General features: G+C 33.0%; 1 protein-coding gene and 1 long non-coding RNA gene across 4 annotated transcripts in view; both read left to right on the forward strand.

Moving 5' to 3' along the window:
* MLLT3 (MLLT3 super elongation complex subunit) overlaps nt 1-18,375 on the forward strand; it is a 276,072-nt gene that overhangs the window by 188,643 nt on the left and 69,054 nt on the right. The window lies entirely within an intron of this gene.
* On the forward strand, nt 478-18,372 carry LOC129047832 (uncharacterized). Its single transcript, XR_008509616.2, has 3 exons — nt 478-2,217; nt 16,035-16,128; nt 17,252-18,372. It is a non-coding gene; the product is annotated as an uncharacterized LOC129047832 (long non-coding RNA).

Below are 18,375 nucleotides of genomic sequence, written 5' to 3' on the forward strand. Positions count from 1 at the left end.
TCTTTTAGTATTATAAAATTATTCAAGCATTTATTCACTGAGCACATACTTGATTGCCTATTCTTTATCAAGTACTTACCACACAGGACTCTTTAAGAAGATTAAATGAGACACTGTGTTTGTGTTTTGCTCATAGCAGCTAATAAATAAGTATCTGCTGAATTTGAATGTGAATTTCTCTTCCTAGACTAGAAGATTTTGACATCAGGAATTTTGAATTTTTCTTATAATAAAAATGTTATATTACATCCATGTCCCTACAAAAGACATGAACTCATCATTTTTTATGGCTGCATAGTATGGATGAAATTGGAAATCATCATTCTCAGTAAACTATCTCAAGGACAAAAAACCAAACACTGCATGTTCTCACTCATAGGTGGGAATTGAACAATGAGAACACATGGACACAGGAAGGGGAACATCACACTCTGGGAACTGTTGTGGGGTAGGGGGAGGGGGGAGGGATAGCATTAGGAGATATACCTAATGCTAAATGACGAGTTAATGGGTGCAGCACACCAGCATGGCACATGTATACATATGTAACTAACCTGCACATTGTGTACATGTACCCTAAAACTTGAAGTATAATAATAATAAAATGAAAAAGAAAATTAATGTAAAAAAAAAAGTTATATTACAAACCACTCTGTCTGTATATGCCTCTCTATTCCTTTGCCTTCCCTGGATATAATTACCTTCCTAAAGTTTCTTGAGCTTTTAAACATGGTTTTACCGTAAATGTATGTTTGTTTGCTCATCTTTGCTTATTTTTTATTGTTATGAAAATGGTATAATGCTATATGTATTTTTTATGACTTTGACTTGCTTTATTTATTCAGCATTATAAGATTTGTCTTTATTATTGTCTATTTCACTGCTGTATATAGTCCAAAGAGTGATTATATCATGACTTGTGCATTCATTGTCTTGTTATCTAGATATCTAGATTTCCCCTTTTTATTTGGTTTTGCAATTATGAACCTTTTTGTGCATATGTCTAGTATACCCATGCAAGAGTTTCTGTAGGGCAGTAGATTTCAGACTTTTATGATCGTGACCTATAGTAAGAAACAGGTTTTCCATAATGATCAAGTACCCATATACATAAATAAATATGCATGGACAAATGAGACAAAAGTTTAATAAGCCATGCTTAACCTTTACTACATGGAATTCAGTCTATTTAATTTTGTACTGGTTGACTTATAAACAATTATGGAGTCTACTATATTGCTTTCCAGCCTTACTAAACCAGTTCTGTTTGAATAATACTGCTCTAACTCAGTGGTTGCCAAACTCTAGGGTACATGAGAATTACCTGGAGAATTAAGAAACATGAGGACTCTTGGGCCCAGCTGCAGAGATTCTTATTTAGTAGGTCTAGGGTGGGGCTTAAAAATATAAATTTCTGATAAGCATCTAGGTAATACTAATATTGCTGGTCTGCCGACCACATTCAGAGAAATGCTGTCTTATATTGTATACCTATGAATAAAATTGCTGGATCATAGAGCAGTCACCTATTTAGCCTTAGTTTATTTTATATAATAGTTATAGCAATTTAGAGTCTCATATCAGCATGTAAAAGAGATCTCATTGTTCTATTTTCTTGTCAGACTTGTTCATCTATGCACATTTAGTAAGCACATAAAATTGTATCATTATTCTCTTATTTTGCATTGCAGTGATTATATGTTCATTAATGAGGCTGAACATATATTTCAGTGGCCATTCATGTTTCTTATTCTATGAAATGTTTGTTCATGTCTTCCACTTACTTTTCTATTTACTTATTAGAGGTCTTTTAATATCCTGGAGATAGGAGTTCATTGTTGTTTATATTTCCTATTGACATATTTTCCTAGTTTTCTCAGTTAGTGGCGTTTTTACTTTATGGTATCTTTTGATAAACAAATTCTTAATGTGATCAGATTTTTAAAATAGTTAGTTCTTTTTAATGTCCCATTTAGTGTGTTCTCCTATACCAAGGTCATATAGATATTCTCCTGAATTTTTTTTCTGAAAAGTTTTAGAAGTTTTGTCTAACATTGAAATATTTTCAAACATCTGGAATTGATTTTATGAATGTATGAGGTAAGAGTCTAATTTAAATGTTTTCCTATATAGAAAACCAGCTCCAGCATGTTTTATTGAGTTGTCTATGCTTTCATCAATGATCCGCCATGTCAAGCATCAGCTTTTAAAATATCTGTGAGTCTGTTTGGAAGGGTGTACATTTCTGTCCATTGATCAGTTTGTTGATCTCTGTAGCAATACTACAATGTTGTAATTACTATCATTTCATAAAGAGGTTGACTATATAATGTAACAAGTTCTAGTAGATCATTTTTTTCTTCATATACATTTTAGAATCAGTGTAAGTTCTCTGAAAAACTGTTGAGATTTGAATTGAAATTACATTGAATCTGTGGTTGAAGAATATTATCATCTGTGAACCTAGTTTCTCAATGAGTTTATTTAAATGTTATTTAATGTCTTTAAAGTGTCTGTGTAGTTTTATGCTTTATTTATTCTTAGCTACTTTATATTTTGTTTTGCTATTATTAATATTAATATTAAATGTTTCCTGTTTGTTCCTGATGTGTAAATATGCAGTCTACCTTAGGATATTGATATGACTTCTAACATCTTACTAAACTTATTAATTCTTTACAGATCCTTTTGTATTTCTGTGTGGACAATTAAATGTGAATAATGACATATATCTGTCTTATTTCCAGTTTTCCTATCCTTTTCCCCCCGCACTGCGTTTTGCGGTCCTGAGTCAGTAGGAATACCAGTAAAAACTGATTACAAAGGGACTGATTCTAATAATTTGCTATTTAGAATGTCGTCTCCATGGGACTTTGGTAGCTACTCTTTTTCAAGTTAAGGAATTTATCTCCTAGTCATGTTTGTAAGGAATTTTGTTTGTTTTCATTTTTTGAAAAACCATGGATGAATTTTTGATTTTATCAGAAAACGTTTCAGCATCTATTGAGATGAACAGATGGTTTTGTTCTCCTTTAATCTGTTAATGTAGTGCTTGACAAGCATTTTTGTCACGCCAAAGTGATCTTGAATTTTGAGATTAAACCTAATTTGGTTTTGGTCTATTAGGTTTTTTTCCTTTTTTTTTTCCCCCTACAATTGGATTAGTTATGCTAATATTCTATTAAAAAATTTTTGCATTTATATTCTTGAGTTAGATTAGGCCATATGCTTCTTTTTCTTACTCTTCTTGGTAGGATTTATTGCTTTGATAATATTAACCACAGAAAATAATATATGTTTCCTTTTTTCTATTATTATTACTTTCTTAAGAGACAGGGTGTCACCCTGTTGCCCAGGCTGGAGTGCAGTGGTGCAGTAATGGCTCACTTCAGCCTCCAACTCCTGGGCTCAAGGGATTCTCCTGCCTCAGCCTGCTGATTAGTTAGGACTATAGGTGTGTGCCACCATGCCTGGCTAATTTTAAAATCTTTTTTAGCAGTGGGGTCTTGCTATATTGCCCAGGCTGGTCTTGAACTTCTGGCCTCAAGAGAGCACTCTTCCCACTTTGGCCTCCTAAAACCACAGGGATTACAGGCATGAACTACCATACCTGCCTCTCTTCTCTATTCTTTAGAAGAGTTTCTTTAATATTAAAATTATCTTTTCCTAGAACTTGCTTCTAAAACCCTGTGGGCTTGATGTTTTCTTTGTAGGAAGATTTCAAACTACTTATCTGATATCAATACAGGATTCTTCCTAATTTTTACTTTTTTGGGGGAGTCAGCTTTGGTACGTTACATTTTTCCCAACATTTGCTTTCACATTTGTTGCAATAAAATTATTTATAATATATTCTTATCTGTTTTATCTGTGCTATACTTGTAGATGTTTTCTTATTTTTTTCTTCCTGTGCTTTATTTATACTTTCTCTCCTTTGTTTTAATTCAGTCTTTCAGTGAGTTTTATTAGTTCTTTTCAAAGTTCTTTCCTTAGGCTTTGTTGACTGTTTTATTAGGGTTACAAAAATCTTTATAGTCTTTCTTTTGCTTGAGTTTATTATTCTTCTGTTCATTTATCATCCATCATTTTCTTCACAGACAAGGATTGGTGGCTAAAATTTTTTCAAGTTCTGTTTTAATTCCACAAAATTAATGTAGCATTTTCTTTATCATTCAATGTGATGAAGTTGAAAATTTTTATTTTAATTTCTTCTTTAACCTGAAAATTATTGAAGTATATTTTTATAATTCCAAATATATACAGTTTTTTTAAAAACATTAAAATCTTTTTAAATTTTAGCGTAATTATATTACCATAATGTCTTCTTAAACTAGTTTTTCTTATTCCTGATATAAATCCTGTGGATGTTCTTTTACTAAAAGGCTCCTGTTAGTAAACACTCAGTTTGTGTTAATCTATAAAGTTTTGATTATTGCGCCTATTATGAAAGTGTTTTTTCTAGTTTTACAATTCTAGGTTTTTACTTACTTCCTTTCAATATTTGAAAATATTTTTCTATTGTTCTTGTGAAGTCTGGTGTAAGTCTGATTTAGGGTTTTTCTAATGTTTAGCAACTATCTTTCTGAGGGAAAAAGTCATGATTTTTAGTGTTTGCTTATTTCTGTGGTGGAAATACTCTCACCATATTATATCAGTTATTGCAAAGTTGGGAAGAACATATAGTTATGAATTATTTCTGCCATCCTATACAATAGAGAGAATTACCTCAAGAAAACAGCTAATAATAATATGTAGTAAACTAATTAGAAAGTGCTGAGTTTTGATTATTAATTACCACTGCTTTTAATATTTCTCTGCTTGCAATTTTATATTATATAAAATAATAGTCTTCTTTAATTTATACAATGCATTTACTGTTTAAAAACTGGCTGAAAAAAATTTCTAAAAATTTAACAGCTGGCTCCCAGTCAAGCCTCTATTAGCTGGCGCCAGTGTACCACTAGTTCTTTTTTTAATACATGATCTCTTGTTTCTTACTGTCTTTATAGTTTTTTTGTTTTGGTGTTCTTCATTTTTAGTACAATGTGTCTAGGATTAAATTTCTTTTATTTATGTATATTATTTTTATATTATACTTGGTTTATCTGTAGATTCATGACTTTTATCATATTTGGAAAATTTCCACCATTGTATCCCTATGTTCTTTATTCTTTCTGGGTCTCTAATTTGATATTTGTTATTTTTATTCTGTTCTCCATGTCTCTTAATAGCTTTTATATTTCCCATTTTCTTGTGTCTTTGTGAGTATTCTGGCAGTTTATTCATATTTATCTTCCAGTTCACTAATTCTTTTCAGCTGTGTTCAATCTGCTGTTTAACTAGTCCTTTGAGATATTGATTCCAACAGTGTTTTTTTTTTTCATTTCTTAAAGTCTTATTTGTTTCTTTTCAGTGGCCCAGTCATTCTTATTAATTTCTTATTGCTTGGTCGCTTTTTGGATTCCAATGTTTTTCCTTTTTATACTTCATATATAGTTATTTATAGTCTGCATTTGATGATTTCCCTATAGTAAGTCTTTAAGGTCCTTTTACCTCACATCATGGTGGCTTGTTTCTTTGTGTTCAGGAATATTTTTAAATTGCGAATTCATATTTGATTTAGGTGAACATTGGGAATCCTGAGACCTGAATTCAGAGTATTTTTCCCCAACAGCAGATTTGTAAAGGCTTATTCTTGGTTTTTGTGAGACCCTGAGGTTTAGATCTCCAAATGTGCTATAGGGCCCAGGTTTGGTCTTTAGAGACCCAGGAGAACACAGCCATGCTTGTGTTCTTTGGGCAACCCCATCTTTCATGAGTGATTGTAGTTCACATTTTATGGGCCTTTTATCTTTCTATTTCTCTTTCATATACTCTTGATTCTTGAACTTTTTCTTTATTTTTTTAAAGGCCCAGCAATGAAGTTTTGTTGTAATTATCTAATATCTAGTTGTATCGTAGTAAGAACTCCCAAAGAGTCCACCATATTGCCCAAATTAGACGAGTTGTTTTCTGCGAAGCCATAGTATTTAACAGTTTCAGCATATTCCTTTGCGTATGCTGGAGACCTCATAAATATGTATAAAATAACTACTGAGAGAAGGTAACAAGATAGCATAAACCTGATTATATTTTCCCGTTGTTCAGTTGCATCTCTTTGGGCTTTTATTTATGCAGTATATTTATTAAATTTGTGTGTGTCAGGTACTGTTTTTCATTTTATACTTCTAGCCATTATTTGTGATTAGTAATATAATCTGAAGATTGGCTATTCTCTGTTATTTAATGATTATTTATCAAGGCTAATTATCAGAAATCAAGCTAGTACTAAGAGAGAAGGCTGGAATGATCTGGCCAATGTGTTTTTAAGCTGGTTTAATAAAGCAGGAACTGTACAAAGCTAAATATACAAAAACCTAGAAAGAGAAGTGATATAAATGTTACTTCAAATTTTTAGTTTCAAACCACAAAGATAAGCAGAAGTTTACTTGAAACTACAGTCTTCTAAATATAACTTACAGTCATTAGTACTTAACTATGATTTAGAACTTAAGCCATAGCAAGTCAGGGAGTATATATAAATAGGAGAATTTTAAATGAAATTGGATTCTGAAACAAAAGGATTTTATAGCACATACAACATAGCTGAAACAAGTCATAGTCATTTGAGGAAAAAAGGGCATTATATATTTTGTCTATTTAAAATATTATTTTGTAAAATATTAAATACTTTTGCCAATCAGTACTTAAGCTTCATTTAAGTGCAAATACAGTACTTCAGTATATTTTTAATATTAAAAAATATTTATTGGGTTTACCTTAAATTCTTTAGAACAAAAGGCTGGGCAAATGAAAATTTACTACTTATTCTTTTCGCTTCATAGTTGAAATAAATTTTTTCATGTGTTTCTGTTTCTCAATTATAAATATAATTTGTAGATCTTTTCATCTTATTAATGATATAAGCTAAATGTATATAACTCAAAGTGCAATCTTAGTAAGCAGCTACGTCTGTAGCTTGATGCTTGATTGTAGTTTGCTCAAAAACAGTAATAGAACAAATGACATCAGAAGGAAAATTGAATTGTTTTTAAAACATAGAATGATACTAGTCACATTGTTGAATCATTTATCTTTTTATTTTTCTAATGCAAAATGTATTTCACAAAATCTCTAAAGTGCAAATGAGTGCATGAAAAGGAAGAGGATAAAGTACATTTGTAAAGTCGAAGATATTTACATGGCTGAAAAAAATAGCCAAGTGTTTAACAAAAAGTAGAAGTCCTATGTTCTAATCTTCCTGAACCTCCTTCCGACTTTCTGGAAGGAACCACTTTAACTGTTTCTATATTTAAATTCTAAGGTGAATGCCCAGAGTTTCCTAACTATATGCTATGCTGCTATTTTTACATGAGAATCTAACCCATTTGCTCCATATGATACCATTTTAATGACACCTAGTATGACACCATTTTAAATTGATCTCTTGGATACCTTTATAACTTTCTAGATGTTTAATGTAGAACTATATTACTTGGCTCACCAACTGTGGACAATGTCCCTTGATTCTCAACTTTGTAAGTTCAGGTTATCCTAAAGTTATTTCCCTTCTCTTCTGTTCAGACACTTATATTGTGCTATGTAATAAAAACGTTAAGTCTTCTGTGCTTGTCTGCAGTAGTGGTGGTGGTAGTAATAGAAAGCACTCACATAGTTCCTGCTTTGTGCCCGGCCACATTACGTATACATGTGATTTATAATGCACACACATATACAGACATAGGTACTTTACATATATTAAGCTTATGTAATCATTAGGCTCACTTTGTGGTGTAGGTAATATTGTGGTAATATTATGGTCCTCATTTTACTGACAAGAAAATTTAAGGCACTTAGCAAGTGGTAGAGCTGAGTAGATTAGTTTCCAAAAGTTGAAAATCAGTGAATATTGTTTATTGTTATCACTAGGTAGAATGTTTATTTGCAGCTATAATGCTAGATTTTCTTTCTTGCACAGCCATATATTTTTGTAGCTTTTGGTTTTCTTTATTGCTGCCTGTTTTTGTGTAAAATATTTCAAATTCTCTCTCTTCCTAATGACAGCCTATAGGGGCCCTTATAAGATTCTCCAGTTTTCTTAAAACAGTGACCTCTCCCACCTCATCCTTTTTGGAGGTGATTATTTATGTGATTTGAGCACTATAAATTTTTATGACTTCAAAATTTGAAAACATTTAATGTGAGATGAGAAGTATCTTGCAGTTTTATTATACCCTTTGAGATAATTGGAAGCATCATGTGCTCTGCCAGGGTATTATAGGAGAGGCTGATTTTTCTCAGTATCACAAGAGCCCTCCGAACACAACTCTACTAATAAGTTTATCAACTTAAAAATATTTATTTAGTACCAAAAGACTCAAAGTTTAACCCACTTGAAATGTATACAAGAAGAGCCTCTGATTTTAAAATAAATTACAGTTGCCTCTCAGTATTCATGGGGGATTGATGGGTTCCAGGACCCTCTCAGATGCCAAAATCTATGGATCCTCAAATCCCTTGTACAAAATGGCATAGTATTTGCATATAATTTATGCACATCCTCCTGTATGCCTTAAATCATTTCTAGATTTGTTATACTACTCAACACAATGTAAGTGATCTGTAAATAGTTGTTATACTATATTTTTAAATTGTGCATTATTTTGAGTTTTTCCCCAAATATTTTCTTTTCTTTGGAGATGGTCTTGCTCTGTTGCTCAGACTGGAGTGCAGTGACCTCCTAGGCACAAGTGATCCTCCTGCCTCACCCCTCGCGAGTAGCTGTGGAACTACAGGCATGCACCACCACCACACTCAGCTAGTTTATTTATTTATTTATTTATTTATTTTTTATTTTAGTAGAGATGAAATCTCACTATATTGCCCAGGCTGGTCTCAAACTCCTGAGCTCACTATCTACCCGCCTCAGCCTCCTGAGTAGCTGGGACTACAGGCACATGCCACCACGCCTGGCTAATTTTTTTTTTTTTTTTTAATGTAGAGATAGGGTCTCACCATGTTGCCCAGGCTGGTCTCGAACCCCTGGGCTCAAGTGATCCTCCTTCCTTGGCCTCCCTAAATGCAGGGATTACAGGTATGAGCCACTGTACCTGGCCTTTCCCTGAATATTCTTGGTACATGGTTGGTTGAATCTGTGGATACAGAACCCTTGGATATGGGGGGCCAGGAGGGCCCATTGCATTTTTTAATCACCTAGCAAAAAATAATATTTTACCCCCTCTACTGGAAATAAATAGAACTTCATTTGTATAGTTCTGCCTAGACAACAGGCATATTTTTGATGATGTTCTTTTACAGTCATTGAACTTCTCCCCCATTCTATATCTTCTTTCATTTCTGGCCCAGGTTATATTGGCAAGATTGACAGCTGATTTTGAAACCAACTGACTTTATAAGTGTAAATAAAAATATAGTGGTTAAGACTATAAAAATATAGTGGTGGTGCATGCCTGTAGTCCCACAGCTACTTGCAAGTGGTGAGGAAGGAGGATCGCTTGAGCCTAGAAGGTCACTGCACTCCAGCCTGAGCAACAGAGGAAGACCATCTCCAAAGAAAAGAAGTCAGACTAACTGGGGGCTTGAATGTCAGTTTCATCACTAATTATGTATGTGTCTTTGGGCACGTTAGTATTTGTACCTCAGTTTCCTCACTTATAAATTGGGGCTAATAATAGCTATTTCACAAGATTGTTGAGTTAATAATGATAAAACTTCTACATCAGTCTGGATTAGTAAGCATTCATTAAGCTATTACCGCTGCCACCACTGTTACCATCATTGTCACCATCACTGTCCCACATTGCTACCAGATGGCCTTCCTAAAGTGATTAGTTAATATTGATCTCCTCTTTAAAGTTTTCAGGTGGGTTTCTTTTGTTTCCCAGATGTCACTACTCCCAGATGTCACTACTCTTTGTGGCTGCTATTAAAGCCTGTCTTTCCTAATAAATAATTGTCAGAATTCGTAGTCAGGTATGGCTGAAGGGAATCTTTTGTTATTCTCTCGAATCTCTCCTTGAACGGTCAGCATCATCTTTTGCTCTTTCATGTTATGTGTTGGTTCTTGCTTAACTGTTAGGATGATTGCTGTATCTTTTGTCATTAGTGCAAAATCCAGACTTATTTGTATTTCTGTAAGTGTGGTTATATCTATATTGGTTATTTTACAGATCTGGGTAAATCGAGGAATTTAAGGATATAATTCTTTAGTTTTGTAAAACTGCTGCTCTTCCCTGGTCAGGTCTAGAAATGGCTTTATTATTTTGGATCTGTGAGGATATATTGTAGAGTTCCTTCTAACTTTCTGGTTGAATGTCACCTTAAAAAATGGGACATTATTGAAAAGTCGAAACAAGTAAAACCTTCCAAAGCATTGTGTTTCATAACAGGAGACCTTTCTTTTTCTTACTTGAGTGTGTATAAATATTTTTTGTCCTTTTTGTGCACTGGCCACATATATTGTTTTGAACGAAAGACTCTTGTGCTTCTCAAGTGCCATTTCTCTTCCACTTGTGGCATGTTCTTTTAGTCTTCTGCCCATTGACTGAGACATGTTAGATTTTGGGTCTCAGTGGCTCTGTTTAGACTTGATGTTTAAGTAAGTTTTGATTCTTTAAAACACATTAATCCTACCAATTGTTAAGGTGTTTTCTGTTTTATAGTTTTATTATAACATTAATTTTTAATAAAACATTTACAATATGAACTCATATCTTGCTAAAAATCCTATAAAAAGCATCAGCAGTCCATTTTGCTTCACTCTTTCCCTTAGTACATTCTCTCTGTCTTTCTCTGCCAACTGATGGGTTGATTCTTTTGGTATTTAACTACCTATTTTGACATGTTTCTAAATTGCTGTCTCCTCATTAATCTTATTCCTTTTATGGAAAATCTGAGTTTTTAATTCGAGAAATTTTACATGCAAGAAATTTTACTTCTTTCAGTTAATGTAGAGAAGTAGATTGTAAATTTTCTTTAAGTCAGAATTAACTTGGCAAATTTCTCCTTAGGATTGGAACACTAAACATATGTGTCAGGACATTATACAATTATATAATTAAAGCCCTGACGTTGGTGAAATTTGTTTCTTTTACTTTCTTCATTATGTTGGGTATTATAATGTTTGCATGTTTTGTGGATCTTTTCCCAGTTTCTCAAAGTGAATACTAAGTTTAGCTTTGTACTTGGTTTCTCTCTTCTCCTTGTACCTCTTCTTTTTTGTTTAAATAACAAACGCAATGAAGGCTATGAATTTTCCTTGGAGCACGTGTTTTTCTATGCCTACAGAGTTTTTTTTATATGAAGTGCTATTTTCATTGTTTTCTTTTGATTTATTTGTCTTTAATTTATTTATTTTATTTATTTATTTGAGACAGAGTCTTGCTCTATTGCCCAGGCTGGAGTGCAGTGGTGTAGTCTTGGCTCACTGAAACCTCCACCTCCCAGGTTTAAGTGATTCTCCTACCTCAGCCTCCCAAGTAGCTTGGATTACAGGCACCCGCCACCTGGCCTGGCTAATTTTTGTATTTTTAGTAGAGACAGGGTTTCACCATGTTGGCTAGGCTGGTCTTGAACTCCTGACCTCAAGTGATCCACCCGCCTCAGCCTCCCAAAGTGTTGGGATTACAGGTGTGAGCCACTGCGCCTGGCCTAATTTTCTAATTTTCTTGGAGTAGAGTCAGCCAATGTAATCTATACAAACATTTTAAAAGAGATGTTTTAAAGCTTATGTTACCTTATGATTGATTTTTATCAGTGTTCTATGGATACATATAAAACTTCTAAACTTTATTCAAGGATAGCATTAGGAGATATACCTAATGTAAATGACGAGTTAATGGGTGCAGCACACCAACATGGCGCATGTATACATATGTAACAAACCTGCGCGTTGTGTACATGTACCCTAGAACTTAAAGTATTAAAAAAAAAAGAGATAGAAAAGTTCTATGTATAATTATTAAATGAGCATGTGGGTTGTTTTGGTCAGTTATACTGTGTCTGTACTCATTGTGTTTTATGAGATCTGTCAATTTATGACAAAGATATATTGATTTCTCATTTAACTAAGTATTTTAAATCTTCTTATTAAATACCTTTTGCTTTATATAATTTAGATTTTTACATTTTTTATCCTATTTGGTACTCTCAACGTTGAATTCCACATGATCTGATATTAATCTAGCTCTCAAACTTTCTTTTGGGGGCATTTAGCTGATATTTCTTTGCCCACCCCATTATTTTAAACTTTTTTCAATCAATTGATTTTAAGTATTTCTTGTAACAGCCTTTATCTTATCTTTGTCTTTTTAGCCCAGTCTGACAGTTTATTTTCCAGAGGGAGAATTCAGTTCTTTCATTTTTATTCTAAGTTATACTTGATCTTATTTACTGTCTTTTCACCTTGTTCATTATTCATATTTGTGACTTTTTTCACTTTTCTTAATTTTGCCTATATTTTCAAGTTGATATTCATTTTCCATTTTCCATTTGTTTATGTGACAGTTCTGCGCTTTTCCATTTAATAATTGACCACCTTCCTTTCTAATTGCTCATAATCCAATTTTTCTTCCACTTTAACATGAAAAAAGATACTAGCACTTTCTTTCACCTTGACACCCTAATCCTTCTCTTTCATTCCTAAATTTCTGTGGAAATAATTTAGTTGTTTAGGTCCAGATTGTTAGACTTTTCTGTGTCAGGAATTCATGTTGAGGACTTACATTACAGTTTTTCATTTAGATTTAAATCTGTATATTGTGCAAGATACATTGTATGCCTCATTTCTTCCCCTTCCCACACATAAAACGTTTCTGGTTCAGTTATTGTTTGACTAGACTCTTTTCTCAAGTCCTTTCCTTTGGCAGGGACAGTGGTTGATGTGCTATTTGAATTCTTAAATTTTGGCAAATAGTTCTTTCGCAACGGACTGTGTGTGTGTGATATTTGGGTTCTACTTCTTTTTCTCCCAGCTGTCTGAATGTTACTGTTCTTTCTTCTAGATTTCAGTATTACAAATGAGAAGCACAATGTGAGTTTAATTATTATTCAATTTTAAGTAATTATTCTTTCTGGATACTTGTCAGGTTTTTTTTTTCTTTTTCTTTTTCTTTTTTTTTTGTTTTAAAGTATAGGAATTGTAGTGTGATTTTCCCTGGGCGTCATTTCTCATTATCTTTGCCTGGATCTCAGAGAGCTCTGTGAGATTGTAATTCAGCTCTCTCTTTAGTTTATGAAAATTTTTTTCCATATTACTTTAATTATTACCTCTTCTGTCTTTTCTCTTTCTTCTTTCTGGAACTCTTCTTACGGCTGTATGTTAGATTTCCTTGATCCATTCAAGGCTCTTCTCTTTTCCCATTATGATTTTCATCGCTTTGTATTTTTACTTTGTGCTTTGAAATTTCATTCATTTGATCTTTTATACTGCCAGTTAGCATCGATCTTCTACTTTATCTACTGAATTATTCAGCTTGAGAATATAAATATTTAAATTTTAGTTTTTAATTAAACATTTTTTTCTAGAAGTTATTTTCTATACTTTACTTGATTCTCCTTAAGTAGTCATACTGCTTTTGACCTCAATATTTCATCTTTCTCCTCCAGAAAATCTGTTAGATCTGCTTCCTCCTATTTCCTCTCACCCTTAAGTATGTCACTTATATGTGCATTGGGGTTGAAGTTGAGCTGTTAGGGGACTTTAGGCTGTTGTAATTCTGTAAGTGATGAAAGGTACAGGCATCTCAACCTGCACAGTAGCAGCAAGCATATTATCTATTTCTTGTTTATACACCTAGAGGATTCTGTGCCTTCCTTCTGATCTCCTTACATTCTGCAGCCCTAAGAGCAGACTCTCCTCCTGTATCAAGTACCTTCTCAGTGCTGGGAAGGCTGGCCATACTTGTGTGTGTGAAACTCTCCTGGAAGCTGGGTATGGTGGCATGTGCACCTGTCGTCCCAGTTTCTTGGGAGTCCAAGGCAGGAGGATCACTTGAGCCCAGGAATTCCAGGCTGTAGCATGTAGTGATCATGCCTGTGAATAGCCACTGCATTCCAGCCTGGGCAACACAGCAAGACCCCATCTCTAAAAAAAAACAAATAAACTCTTTTGGGTCAAGCAGAGCAAATCCTGCACCAATTATTTTTCTCAAGATGCCCATAAGCCCGTGGCCACATTCTTCAGGCCACTGCCTGCTACCCCCAGAGCTGACTAGTTCAAGAGACATAAATGGGGTTAGATTTGGGATTGAAGTGGGAAAAGTAAATCAAATTCAAGGCCTCCCCTGATGCCAGAATTCTGAATTTTAATACTCCATTCGTAGTTTCAGTTAGCAGTAATTGTGCCTCGCATAAACCCCATTGGCTATGATCCTGCCACTGCACAAAGCTATTTGTAGTTTCAGATGGCTTGTCATCCCTGTGTGTTATTCATTGTGTGTTTAATGACATTTTAGAGGAGACTTGTATTTTGGAACCTTACCTTTGACTATCATGGTTTTTCCTACCCCTACATATGCATAACCTCTTGGACCACACTACAATTTTTAGGAAGTGTCCTTGTAAAAATGCAGTTTGAACCAATAAACTTCTAGGAGAGTTTGTTAGTTTTGATAAGTAAAACTCTTCTGGGAGAGTTTGTCTGTATGCAAATTTCATTGAACAAAATATGATTGATCTGAAAATCTTTCACAAGACAGAAGCCAGTTAAAGTAGAACAGAGACCAAAAATAAGAGGGATAGCCAGCGGGAAGAAACAGAAGCCAAGAATCAGCTATGAGTTGTCAGTGGTTCTTAGAAGTAGACATGGAGGTAACACGGAAACTAAAAGCCACATATAATCAGAAAACCTTATTCTGGCCAGTAGTTCTGATTTTTTTCTTAAGTCCTCTACTTGAGTTGCTGACAAGTAGTATTAGAAGAGATTAAACATTAAAGATACCCATTCTGTTCCAAAAAATTAAAACAAGGAAGCATTCAGTGCAATCTGAATAGATGAGAGAAAATATTGTATCCTATAGTCACAGGTTGTAAAGTTAGTGCAAATATATGTATATTTATGTTTAAACAATCATTTGCCTTAAATATTTGAGATTTGAATTATGCACACATGCTCTCTGTGTTAGATTGCTTGATATTCACTTTGTCCTAATCAGCCTCAGGCGAAGAGAATTTGAATTATACATGTGTAAACTTTACATTGAATGGTAATTAGTCTGTGCTGCTCAGTGGTACTTAATGTTGAGGTTAATGGTTAATTGAAAAATTTAAAAAGCCAGTGACAAGACCCCCATATATATTATATATAATGTATCAAATATACATATTTATATATAATAAATATATATTTATATATAATATATGTAAATATCGGATAGGCTGAAAATCAGTGAAAGCTTTTAATCTGTGTCAGTGACAATTTAATGCCTAGCTGTGTATCTGAGCCACTGTTTTACATTTATTACATGTACAAACAAGGAGACTGGTGACAAGACCCCCATATATATATATATATATAAATATATAATATATATAAAAATATCAGATAGATAGGCTGAAAATCAGTGAAAGCTTTTAATCTGTGTCAGTGACAATTTAATGCCTAGCTGTGTATCTGAGCCACTGTTTTACATTTATTACATGTACAAACACGGAGACTGGTGACAAGACCCCCATATATATATATATATAAATATATAATATATATAAAAATATCAGATAGATAGGCTGAAAATCAGTGAAAGCTTTTAATCTGTGTCAGTGACAATTTAATGTCTGGCTGTGTATCTGAGCTACTGTTTTACATTTACTACATGTACAAACATGGAGACTGATGACAATATATTTGAACTTTGACATTTGTCATGGGCCCAGGCCAAAGAAAATGCTGCTTTAAAAACTGCTCTCTCTCCTTTTATTTTTTAAATTTTATTTAAGACATTGTTATGGAATGTGTTTGTCCTCTTTTGTTCTCTTAGCTTAAAGATTTTTGAGGTGGTAATTACAAAAAAGGAAAGAACAAGAATGTCTGAGTCACTTGCTTGTACCAAGATTTATTGAGTGGATAAAAAGGTAATAGTAGACATTCAATACCCAGACCAACATGAGAAGTAAAACATTATAAAAAGATATATTTCTAGAGTTTTGTACCTAGCATTATATGCATGTAATTAAAAAAGGAACTTAACTTTTTTATGACACAAGAAGCTGTGTCAGATACCAATGTGTACCCTGAATTAAAGAATTCCAGTTTGTTCTAAAGAAGGATTTTAAAAATATATCATGGAAGGATCTATACAGAAGTTTTATTGTCCTTCCTGGTGCTGGAATGTTGCTGTTTTTTAATACTTAACATTAGAAATATGTTGGTAGGTTCAAAATTGTATGCTTTTAAAACTTACTTACAAAGTATGTGTGTAATACTTCATATAGGTTGAATATTAAACAGTGATACTTGAGTATTCTAGAGCCATAATTAGAATACTGATTGCAAATTTTCAAAATTCAGTAAGTCAACAAGCCAGTTGAAAAAAACTCAAGGATATGAGATTTCAAAATGTTCTTCCTTAATTTAGTTTGTCCATTATACTTTATATTAATTATTCATAGTATTGCTTAACATGACAGGAAATATAATAAAATTTATAAAATAATGAAATTTTAGTAATATGAATCCTATCTTTAGAATTTTCCTTTTAAATCTCAGATTATGATGTTTTCTAAAGAATTATCTAATTTGGTGCATAAAAACAAGTCTTTGCTTAGTAACTTCATTCAGTTTAGAATTTTGAAACCACTCCAGAAAATAAATGGAATAATTTTTTTATATGTCATTTTGTTGTTGAGCAAATGAGACAAAAAAAATTTATTAAGAAACCAAAAAATACTTTTCTACTAATATAGAACAATAAGTTTTCATTTGGATATTACTTTGTGATGCTTATACATGTACCTATGTATATATTTTTTGTTGTTTTGTTTTTGCATAGACCCAATAAGTAGATTGTTCATTTTAGTGAAAAGCATACCCCTGCTTGCTTACTGTCCTGTGTCATGCTAGATAGTTAAGGAATATAGGATTGGTTTACATATCATTGGCTTAAGTGGGTGAGTTAAGGTGAAAGATAATAAGCAAGCCTGAAGATGTAAATTCCAGTTGAAAATCTGGACATTTATTTGTCTTTGGTTCCATTAGGAGGTGGAAGTAAGCAAGAAAGAGCTCTTCTTTTAGTATTGATGTGGATTTTTGCATGTCCAGGATCTACTCTGTTTCTTATTCTTACTATTAATGGTAGAGGTTCACAAATATGGTAAGTATGGACTTAGATTTTGTTCCTAAACAGAAAGATTATATATAGGTTATATATTCTGATATGTTTATATGAGTGGAAAAATTGATCACGTTTAAAATGAAATAGGCAGCAATTACCTCTTTTCTCATGATCGAAATACAGTAATTGCTAAAGACTTTCTAGTCCATTTGATGGTTAGGTGAAATCTTTGTTCTATTAACTTCCTTTTATTTTTCCTAGTGGGTGAGAGATACAGTTCTTAACTGATGAAATTTTATACAGCATAAAAATAATTGCTTTTCATCTCAAATTGAGAATTACTTTATTTCTTTTGGGGGGGATTTTATGATTCCTTATATTGCAAAGCCATTTGAAATTTAATGTAATCTGACCTTATTATGTGAAGCTGGGCTGTTTTTCTGCCTCCTTCTCAATCTTGTTCTATAGCTGGGTGTTGTTCCCCAAATACAATCTGTGCTTTGCTTCCTGTTGTTTTAATTTATTCTGGTCCTTGGTCTCTTAAGTACCTTTCCATTCTTTTCATTCTAGTAATTACCTCTTTATCCTCCAGGACCTAATTCAGATGTTACTTTATGAATTTTTGAATTATTCTTCGCCCCATGCTCCCAACAGAATTAAATAGTTCCCGTCTTTTGGTTGTCAACAACTATCAATCATAGATACGTCATAGTTATTAAGAGTGGGGGCCATGTGTTATTCATCCTTGTATCTTCTAGGACAAGCAGTAGTTAACATTTGTTGAATTGAAATGTTTTAAAACTCCATGCTTCAGATGATTAAGAAAACAGCTTTCCTCATTAAATTCTTTGATAATAACCTACTCTCACCTGTTTCTCGCATACACTATTCTCACCTGTTATATTGTGGTTTTTGGTTTATATTAAAATATTTTTGGTATTTTAATGAGAGCTTGAGAGGAATCAAAGAAGGATCATTTTATGTAGATCTCTTTTGACTCTTCATTGCTATTTAGTTTTGAGAGTTTCATTTTCTTCTCCCCTTTTTG

This window comes from Pongo abelii, chromosome 13 (assembly GCF_028885655.2).
Source record: "Pongo abelii isolate AG06213 chromosome 13, NHGRI_mPonAbe1-v2.0_pri, whole genome shotgun sequence".
Classification (NCBI taxonomy): Eukaryota; Metazoa; Chordata; class Mammalia; order Primates; family Hominidae; genus Pongo; species Pongo abelii.